The following is a 10,300-nucleotide window of genomic DNA, read 5'->3' on the forward strand; positions in this document are numbered from 1 at the left end:
TGTACAATGAAAAAACTACACCTGTGGATGATAAACGCCTTGCCCACATTCACAAAGTTAGTGATGCATCTAGGATACATACACAGGGCTCTGGCTTATAATTTCAGAGTCAGTTTTATATAAGCCAACACAAGTGGAAATCCAGATGGACTGAAAGCAGTAAAATCCCACTTCAGATGGCTTAAACAGTAAGGAAAATTTATTTGAAACCAGTTGAGCTTCAGTGTGGGGTGGCTCTGGGTTATATAGTGTCTCAGTGCCATGATGGCTTCATTTACCCAGGTGTGGATCTTTAGGGAAAGCTTTATATCAGTATTCCCAGACTCCAGCAGAGGGGCAGCCTTGCAAAGCAAGCCTTTTTAGGACAGTAGTCTCAGGCCTGCTCTGTTACCTCTAATGCATAGGTTCATTTCATTTTTCACTATTTCAAACAATGTTGCATTGATCTTTGTGTGTGTATCTTGACTCACTCACATTGGTGTTTCTGCTGGATCAATCTGATCTACACATGAATTTGTTGAACACTGTGTATATATAAAATTTTGGTAATTATGCCAAATTGAACTGTAAAAAGCCTGCCAACTTACATTCCTACTAACAGTATTTGCAAAGGACTCTTGGACTTCCCTGGTGGCTGAGGATGGTAAAAAATCTGCCTGCAGTACAGGAGATCTGGGTTCAGTCACTGGATTGCAAAGATCACCCTGGAGAAGGGAGTGGCTACCCGTGCCAGTATTCTTGCCTGGAGAATTCCATGGATAGAGGAGCCTGGCAAACTAGTCCGTGAATTTGCAAAGAGTCAGACATGACTAAGCGACTAACACTTTCTCCATTATGTTGATTATCAGTCTGTCAGTTGAATACAGCAGAATCTTAAGAGCAGAAAATGCAGAAAGACAAATAAAAAGTAACAAAATTGGAGTACAGAAGACATTATGTGAAATGCCAGGCTGAATAAAGCACAAGCTAGAATCAAGATTGCTAGAAGAAATACCAATAACCTCAGACATGCAGATGACACCACCGTTATGGTAGAAAGGGAAGAGGAACTAAAGAGCTTCTTGATGAAAGTGAGAGAGGAGAGTGAAAAAGCTGGCTTCAAACTCAACATTTAAAAAACGAAGACCATGGCATCCAGTTCCATCAGTTAATGGCAAATAGATGGGGAAACAATGGAAGTAGTGACAGACTTCATTTTCTTAGGCTCCAAAATCATTGTGGATGGTGACTGTCCATGAAATTAAAAGCTGCTTGTTCCCTGGAAGAAAGGCTATGACAAACCTAGACAGTGTATTCAAAAGCAGAGACATCACTTTGTCGACCAAAGTCCATATAGTCAAAGCTATGGTTTTTCCAGTAGTCATGTACGGATGTGAGAGTTCGACCATAAAGAAGGCTGAGCGCCAAATAATTGATTCTTTCGAACTGTGGTGCAGAGAAGACTCTTGAGAGTCCCTGGACAGCAAGGAAATCAAACCAGTCAATCCTAAAGGAAATCAACCCTGCCTGAATATTCATCGGAAGGACTGATGCTGAAGCTGAAGCTCTAGTTCTTTGGCCTCTAGATGCAAAAAGCCAACTCAGTGGAAAATACCCTGATGCTGGGAAAGATTGAGGGCAGGAGGAGAAGTGGGTGTCAGAGGATGAGGTGATTGGACAGCATCACCAACTCAATGCACATGAGTTTGAGCAAACTCTGGGAGATAGTAAAGGACAGGGAAGCCTGGTGTGCTGCAGTCCATGGGGTCACAAAGAGCCAGACATGAATGAGCGACTGAACAGCAACAACAAGCCCATCCAAGATCCCATCTGGGTTTATAACCCTTTTCTCTTAATGCCTCAAATGTCCTAACTGTGAGTGGACGTATTTAAAATGAGGAAACATTCCCAATCTCCTTAACACCCAGTTAAAGTGCTTGTTTCCTGAGACAGACACAGTTGTACCATCTGCAAGTTGTTTTATACTGCCAAGGGAGAGATATGGAACCAGCTTTTAGGCAAAGATTTTGTCTTCTATAGGGATTTCCAGAATACTGATATGATTGTTGTTCAGCTTCTAAGTCATGTCCGAGTTTTTGAGATCCCTGAACTATAGCACGCCAGGCTTCCCTGCCCTTCATGATTTCCGCGAGTTTGCTCAAACTCCTGTCCATTGAATCAGTGATGCCATCCAACCATCTCATTCTCTGTTGCCCCCTCTCCTGCCCTCAGTCTTTGCCAGCATCAGGGTCTTTATCAATGAGTTGGCTCTTTGTATCAGGTGGCCAAAGTATTGGAGCTTCAGCTTCAGCATCAGTCCTTCCAGTGAATATTCAGGGTTGATTTTCTTTAAGATTGATTGGTTTGATCTTGCTGTCCAAGGGACTCCCAAGAGTTCTCCAGCATCCTAATCTGAAAGCATCAATTGTCTGGCGCTCAGCCTTCTTTATGGTCGAACTCTCACATCCGTACATGACTACTGGAAAAGCCATAGCTTTGACTATAATGGACCTTTGTCAACAAAGTGATGTTTCTGCTTTTGAATACCCTGTCCAGGTTTGCCATAGCTTTTCTTCCAAGGAGTAAGTGTCTTTTCATTTCATGGCTGCAGTCACTGTCCACCATGAATTTGGAGCCCAGGAAAATAAAATCTGTCACTGTTTCCATTTTTCCCCCATCTATTTGCCACGAAGTGATGGGACCGGATGCCATGGTCTTCGTTTTTTGAATGTTAAGTCTTAAGCCAGCTTTTATCATTCTCCTCTTTCACCCTCATCAAGGGGCTCTTTAGTTCTTCTTCACTTTCTGCCATTGGGATGGTGTCATCTGCATATCAGGTAGTTGGTATTTCTCTTAGCAGTCTTGTTCTGGCTTGTGTTCATCCAGCCTGCATTTCACATGACGTACTCTGCATATAAGTTCAATATGCAGGACGATAATATACAGCCTTGACAGACTCCTTTGCCAATTTTGAACCAGTCCGTTTTTCCATGTCCAGTTCTAACTCTTTCTCCTTATCTCGCATACAGGTTTCTCAGGATATAGGTAAGGTGGTTTGTATTCCCATGTCTTTTAGAATTTTCCACAGTTTGTTGTGATTTGCATAGTCAAAGGCTTTAGCATAGTCAATGAAGTAGTCATAGATTTTTTTTTGGAATTTCCTTGCTTTTTCTATGATCTAATGTATTTTAACAATTTGATCTCTGGTTTTTCTGCGTTTCCTAAATCCACCTTGTACCTCTGGAAGTTCTTGGTTCATGTACTGTTGAATCCTAGCTTGAAGGATTTTGAGCATCACCTTGCTAGTGTGTGAAATGAGCATAATTGTATGATCATTTGAACATATAAGGAAATGCATTAACAACTTTATTAAACTGGTTTGAAAACTTGTAATTTTTTAATCTAAAAGCTAGAAAGTAAAATATTTCTTTCCTAGTTCTGCCACTGATTCATTGTGTGTCCTTAATAAATTCATTATGTTTAAATCCTTTTCTTAGCTGTAAATTCAAGATAATCAAGAACCATTTACTAACTTCAAAATATTAAGAACTGCATATTGCTTTAAAAATGCAAAGATATGAATACTGAACTTCAAAATAATTACAGCTGGAAATTGTAAGAGTTTAGAAAGTACTTGGATGTCAAGTAAATGAAAGTGATTATTAGTGGTGAATATGGTGATTTTTGAGGTGATTTTCTTAAGAAGTAATAATTGAAAGCTTATGTGTTTACACAGATCTTCAGATTGATGTGAAACAAAGCTCTCATGGCTCAATTCACAAGGAAGAGTTGTTTTTTTTTAAGTTGAATTAGGTATGCTGTATCAGTCAGTTCAGTTGCTGAGTCATGTCCGACTCTTTGCGACCCCATGGACTGCAGCATGCCAGGCCTCCCTGTCCATCACCAATTCCCGGAGTTTACTCAAACTCATGTCCATTGAGTTGGTGATGCCATCCAACCATCTCATCCTCTGTCGTCCCCTTCTCCTCCTGCCTTCAATCTTTCCCAGCCTCAGGGTCTTTTCCAGTGAGTCAGCTCTAAACATCAGGTGGCCAGAGTATTGGAGTTTCAGCTTCAGCATCAGTCCTTCCAATGAACATTCAGGACTGATTTCCTTTAGGATGGACTGATTGGATCTCCTTGCAGTCCAAGGGACTCTCAAGAATCTTCTCCAACACCATAGTTCAAAAGCATCAATTCTTCAGTGCTCAGCTTTCTTTATATAGGCTCTTCTAATAACCTATTTCAGGGATAACATAAATGCTTGATATACAAGCCTATATATTAGTATATAGAGAGAAAATATATTGAGGTATCTTTAAAAATGAACTCTATGGGCTGAAAATTACTCTTGCTTTGACATAAAGAGCCTAGGAAAATAAGCAGAGTTGTTAATGGCTTCCCAACCCACCCTTGATTCTTGAATTAAATTTTAGTTTGAAGAATGCCTGCTTTTCAAATGGCATTGAGAAGATTGTGGATGCTTAACTAGTCACATTTTCACTTATCATTTGAACAACTGTGTAGTAATTTTTATTGCACATTAAAAAAATTCCCTGTATTAAAGTAAAACAAAGTCTCAGGCTGTATAACATCCATTTATGTGGTATTTTTAATGCTTGGATTATTTGGTTTAATATGCTATATACTGCAGGTCTGGAGCTTTTAAAGAACAGTTTAGACATACCCTTTTAGGTTTCAAGGCACACTCACATTATCTTAAATGCTGGAGGCTTATTTTAAGACTACAGAGGACAGGAAGGTGACCGCCTCATCAAAGGCATGGCTGGGAAAATGACTGTCTTATAGTGGGCACAGCAGCTCTCATAGCTGGGTAGCATCCTCAACTTTGATGTCGATATCCACTGCTCAGTAGTCATCATGTACCTACTCTTAACTTGTGTTTCCCAACTTTTCCCTGCACATTTCTCCCTCTTCAGCTTCTATTGTTCCTGAAAGAGGTTCTGATTGATTCTATTATATTCCAAAAGAGAGCCACCTGACTCTTTTCTTCTAAATCATTCTGGCCTTCTAAATCATGTCCAGCCAAAGGATGGCTGCCCTTAATTAGGGCAGAGACACCTGGTACAATTGACTGTGGCCAATGTAATAGGTCAAAGCTGGAAAAGTGAAAGTTGCTCAGTTGTGTCCAACTCTTATAGTCCATGGAATTCTCCAGGCCAGAATACTGGAGTGGACAGCCTTTCCCTTCTCCAGGAGATCTTCCCAACCTAGGGATTGAACCAAGATCTCCTACATTGCAGGCAGATTCTTTACCAACTGAGCTATTGGGGAAGCCCCACAAGCCAGAGGGCACAGCCAATTATGTGGAAGGACCCAACTCAGACAGCCTTCCTTAAAGAGGCTGTGAGCAGGACAGACAGGCCTTCAGAAAATCATGAATTTCTCAGTACAATCATGATGGGTTTAAAATGATAATGATCTACATCATTGTCAATATTGCAATATCAGAAAGAAATCAAAGTAGTGGCAAAATGTACACTTGACAAATAGCAGCATTGCACAGCCCTTAAGAGAAGTTGCTCTGGGGCCAGACAACCTGGGTTTGCTCTGGGATTACAGTATGCATCTGTGAATTAGTAGAACCTACCTGTAATAAATTAGGGATGTGGATCTTTGACTCAGTATAATTCCATTTAAAGCCCCCTTTCATCCTTCGTCATACTGTTACATATTTTAGTTCTACGTGTTATCTCATTATACATTTTTTCTTGATTTAAACAAAGAAAACATTTTAAATGAAGAAAACATAAAAAAGTGTATTCCAATTACCCAGATAGGAACTTCTGCAGTGTTCTTTTCTGTCATGCAAGTCTTTGCTTTCCTGTGGAATGATTTTCCTTCAGCCTGAAGAACTTCTTTTAATATTCATTTCTTGTATCTCAGCTCTGTTGGAGACAAATTCTTTCAGCTTCTGTTTGTCTGGAAATATCTTTATTTCACCTTTTATTTTGAAAGATGTTTTTACTGGGTTTAGAATCCTAGGTAGGAAATGTTTTTCTTTTTATCCTTTCAGCACGTTATCTTCAGCCTTCATTGTCTCTGATGAGAAGCTAGTTTTCATTCCTCTTGTTCCCTCGTGTATGATGTGCCCTTTTTCTCTGGCTGCTTTTGACGTTTCTCTTGATTTTTGGTTTTCAGCAGTTTGATATGATGTGCCTATCATGGCTTATTTTCTCAGTGTATCATCTGGGTTTTTCTGTAGCTGTCTCTATTTCCAGGACTCCGGGTATATGTGTATTGACTGCTTGTCCTGTCCCACAGGTCATCGTGGCTTTTTGCCCCTACTAACTTTTCTCTCTGTGCTTCAAACTGAATGATTCCTTTTGACTTCAGGTTCACAGATCCCTTCTTTCATTATTCAATCTGCTCTTAATCTCATCCAGTAGGAGTCTGACCAATTTTAGGAGTCTCCTTGGTTCTTTTTTATGGTTTTTATATCTCCACTGTAGTTTTCTATTTCTTTGCCCATTATATCCATCTTTTACTACAAATTATTCAGTTTATACTTAGTTATTAACATTTTGACACCTTTGCTAGGTCCAGTATTGGGGTCATCAGTATATGTGTTTCTGTTGGCTGTTTTTTTCCCCTATTGACTGTGTTTTTATTGTATGAAGATGCATGTTAGAGACTCTGGATTCTATTATCTACCTCCAGTGTTGAATTTTGTTCTAGAAGGCAGTTAAATTACTGCCAGAGCAATAGAACTTGGAGAAGTTTGGGTGTAGGCTTGTTAGGCTGGATCTATTTTGGTTTTGTCCTTAGTTTCAGGGCAGATAACTTAGTCCTGGTATGTGCCCCTTATTTCTTAGGTGTGCCCCTCCTTATGTTTAGTGAAAAGCTGAGAGTTTTTGCCACATCACTGTATCCTGTCAGGGCTGCAACTTTGAACTCAGGGGCAGCTTGAGCCAGTAGATGCTGAAATATCTGCTTGGCAGTTCTTTCAGGTCTCCTGTAGTTTATTTGCCCTGGAATCAGTGGAGTTCTTGTCCTGCTTGCAGGCTTAGATCTGAGATAATTTTACACTCACCTTTTGGGGCTGCCCTCCCTGTAACTGCCACTTTCAGGGACTTTCCATTTTGACTTCTAACCTGACAGCCCCAACTCCATTCTCTGACTCCCCAGGTGAGACTTAGTCTCCCGGTGGCTCAGATGGTAAAGAATCTGCCTGCAATGCAGGAGACCTGGGTTCGATCCCTGGGTTGAAGATCCCCTAGAGGAGGGCAAGGCAATTCACTCCAGTATTCTTGCCTGGGGAATCCTCATGGCAGAGGAGACCAGTGGGCTACAGTCTGTGGGGTTGCAAAGATTCCGACACGACTGAGGTCTAAGCACATGTGGCACACCTGTCTTGTCCCATGGACAAGGGTGTGCACGCAGGTGTGATGTTACAGGAACATGGATCTCTCCTTTCAAGGACGGCATCCCCTACAGTTTTTAATCATAGAAAAGAACCAGATGATAGCCTCCTATGTACCTGGAACTTATTGAACCTTGTTCACTGGATTTGTGTCAAGTGTCTCCTAGGTTATCAAGATTCCACTTAGCATTCTCTGGGAGTTTATTAACTCATTTAGGTCCCCAAAGTGCTGTTTGATCATAATTTAATGATAGACTAACCTAATGGCTTGAAAGAAGTTGGGGCACTTCTGAAAATATGTTCAAAATCCCTGATACTTCAAGAAGGTTAATCTTCTTCAAATGTTAACTCAGCAGTAGAGAATAATCAAATTGTGTATTAATTTGCATTTGGTTGCAAGTTACAAAGCCTAACCATCAGGCCAATTACAGGTTATGCCATGAGGGGATTTTTTTACATGCACCAGTATTTTCTTACAAGCACTTTAATATGAGATTTTAAAAATTCTTAAGGTAAATAACAGCGAAAAAGCTTTCATATAAATACATTATCTACAGGTTGATTTCAGACACCTTGTCACCATAGTACTTAACAAATTGGGCTATGTTAGCTTCAGTTAACTATTTTAGTTAATCCACATAATTTGTTGAATCTGAACTTCATATAGTATAAATGATTTAAATGAAATGAATTTTGTTAAAGTCTCAAATTTGTTAACTCTTCTGCTTTTTGTTAAATGTTTTAAGTGGTTGATTAGCTCATAGTTTCTTAGTTTCTTGCAGCATAATTGACAGAGTTGGCTAAAAAGTTCAGGTTTTTCCGTAACATCTTAATGGAGAAACCTTAATGAACTTGTTGGCTAACCCAATCCATTGTCTATGTTGTTATACTTGGTTAACTGAAGGTATTCTCTTTGTAAACTTCAGCTGTTCCCTATAAAATTGCTTGGCAGAAACTGATGGTGTTGAATTTAAGAGCCAAATACTTTGTCCTTTATTTAGAGATTATATGTCTAAAAAGTCATTCTGTGTATAATTAAAGATTAATCAACCAATCAAAAGATATAGCTCTAGTGTTACTAGTTTTCTTTAGTGTTACCATCGATGCCCAACAAAATATCGAACTACCAGGAAAATTACCCATAAACATTGTACCAGTAAATAACTCTTAGCCTTCTTTCTGAACAATGCCTTATATTCACAAATACAATTCATTCACAAAACTGCACTCTGTATAACTGGGACTTAATGATTCAGGGAAGAAAATGATAGGGCTGTACAGTCAGATATCTCTTTGTTCTTTGGTGGATTTACACACTTTCTGATAACAAGTTTTGTTAAAATGAGGAGAGTATTTCTAGTGAATTGTACAGTCTAGGTGACTACATGAAATAAAAGCAGGCAGGCATGGCCTTCCAGGCAAGCCTCTTTAGGCTGGAATTCATAGAACCAAAGGGGAGCTAAGTACCAAGCCAAGCCATGGCTCTATCCACTGAGTTTTAAATTTCCAGTTTGTTTTTTTCATTTCTGAGAGCTTTATTTATATCCCTATAGATACTTTTGACATTTTCTCATTCTTTGATTAGCTTTTCTAAGGATTAAGTTGGAAGTGATGCTCTGTGGATGGATCATTCTTTTCTGAAGTTTGCATGAGGAGAGAAACTGGATGGCCCAGTGAGAGGTAAACACAAGATCAAGAGGCAAGATGATTAAAGGTTTAGAAAGTAAAACTAAAGAGAATGACATAAAAATGAGTTACATAAATCATAAATTTTATTCTACCTTGAACTATATTATTATTGCAGATCAGCAGTTTAAAACTCAGTAACATTCCCCATTACAGTTATCCAGCTCTGTTTTCTTATATCAAATGGGAAAAAAAATACTCAGAGATAAAGCGAAGTGGGTATTTTAGTTCCTACCAGCCATAATTCACTCCTTGTCCAAGACTTATTCCTTAAGTAAAATACAGCTTTGAAAAATTATATCTTGTTATTTTAGCTAAAACAAACAAGTGTTCCTCCAAGTTACTTAGCTTGTAGCCACATGCTTAGCTATGTGCCCCTATAACTTGGAGCTTTTTACTATGATACAAGGAATTATAGAGAATTGTGACCAGTTCTTGTCCTTATGAAGGATAAAAAGGAATGGATTTTCATTTTTAAATGGAGGTCTTTAATTAGATCCAAGTAACTTTGGAAGGAATGATGCTAAAGCTGAAACTCTAGTACTTTGGCCACCTCATGCAAAGAGTTGACTTATTGGAAAAGACTTTGATGCTGGGAGGGATTGGGGGCAGGAGGAGAAGGGGACGACAGAGGATGAGATGGCTGGATGGCATCACTGACTCGATGGACGTGAATCTGAGTGAACTCTGGGAGTTGGTGATGGACAGGGAGGCCTGGCATGCTGCGATTCATGGGGTCCCAAAGAGTCAGACACGACTGAGCGACTGAACTAACTTAACTAAGAGCCATCTAGTGAGCAAGTTCATTAGCACTGCCTTTGTTTTTTAGTGGCTCATCTCTCAACATTTAGTAGCTTAACAATATCTCCCTTCTTCACTGTCAGAGAAGAGCAAAGCAGAAATTCCCGGGTCTGAAGTTCTAGATCTTCAGACAGTTTCATTACCCTGTGAGGACCTACTCTTTCTTGGGTTAGAGGTTCTCCAATTTTAGACGGTGTTGGAAACACCATCAGGGTACCTCATTTAACAGGCAGATTCTAGGGTCCCATTGTTACAGCTTCTGAACCAGCAACTGTTGATAAGAGTCAGAGGATATGCATTTTTAGCAAGTTCTCGAGGTGATTCTAGACCAGGTGCCCTGAGGGCCATACTTGGTGAATGATGGTATATGTTTACCTTTGGCAAAAATTGAGAGCTATTCGGATGCTTTCTGAGAAACTTGTATGCAACACAAGAAGCAACAGAACCAGA

This window comes from Ovis aries, chromosome 7 (assembly GCF_016772045.2).
Source record: "Ovis aries strain OAR_USU_Benz2616 breed Rambouillet chromosome 7, ARS-UI_Ramb_v3.0, whole genome shotgun sequence".
NCBI lineage: Eukaryota > Metazoa > Chordata > Mammalia > Artiodactyla > Bovidae > Ovis > Ovis aries.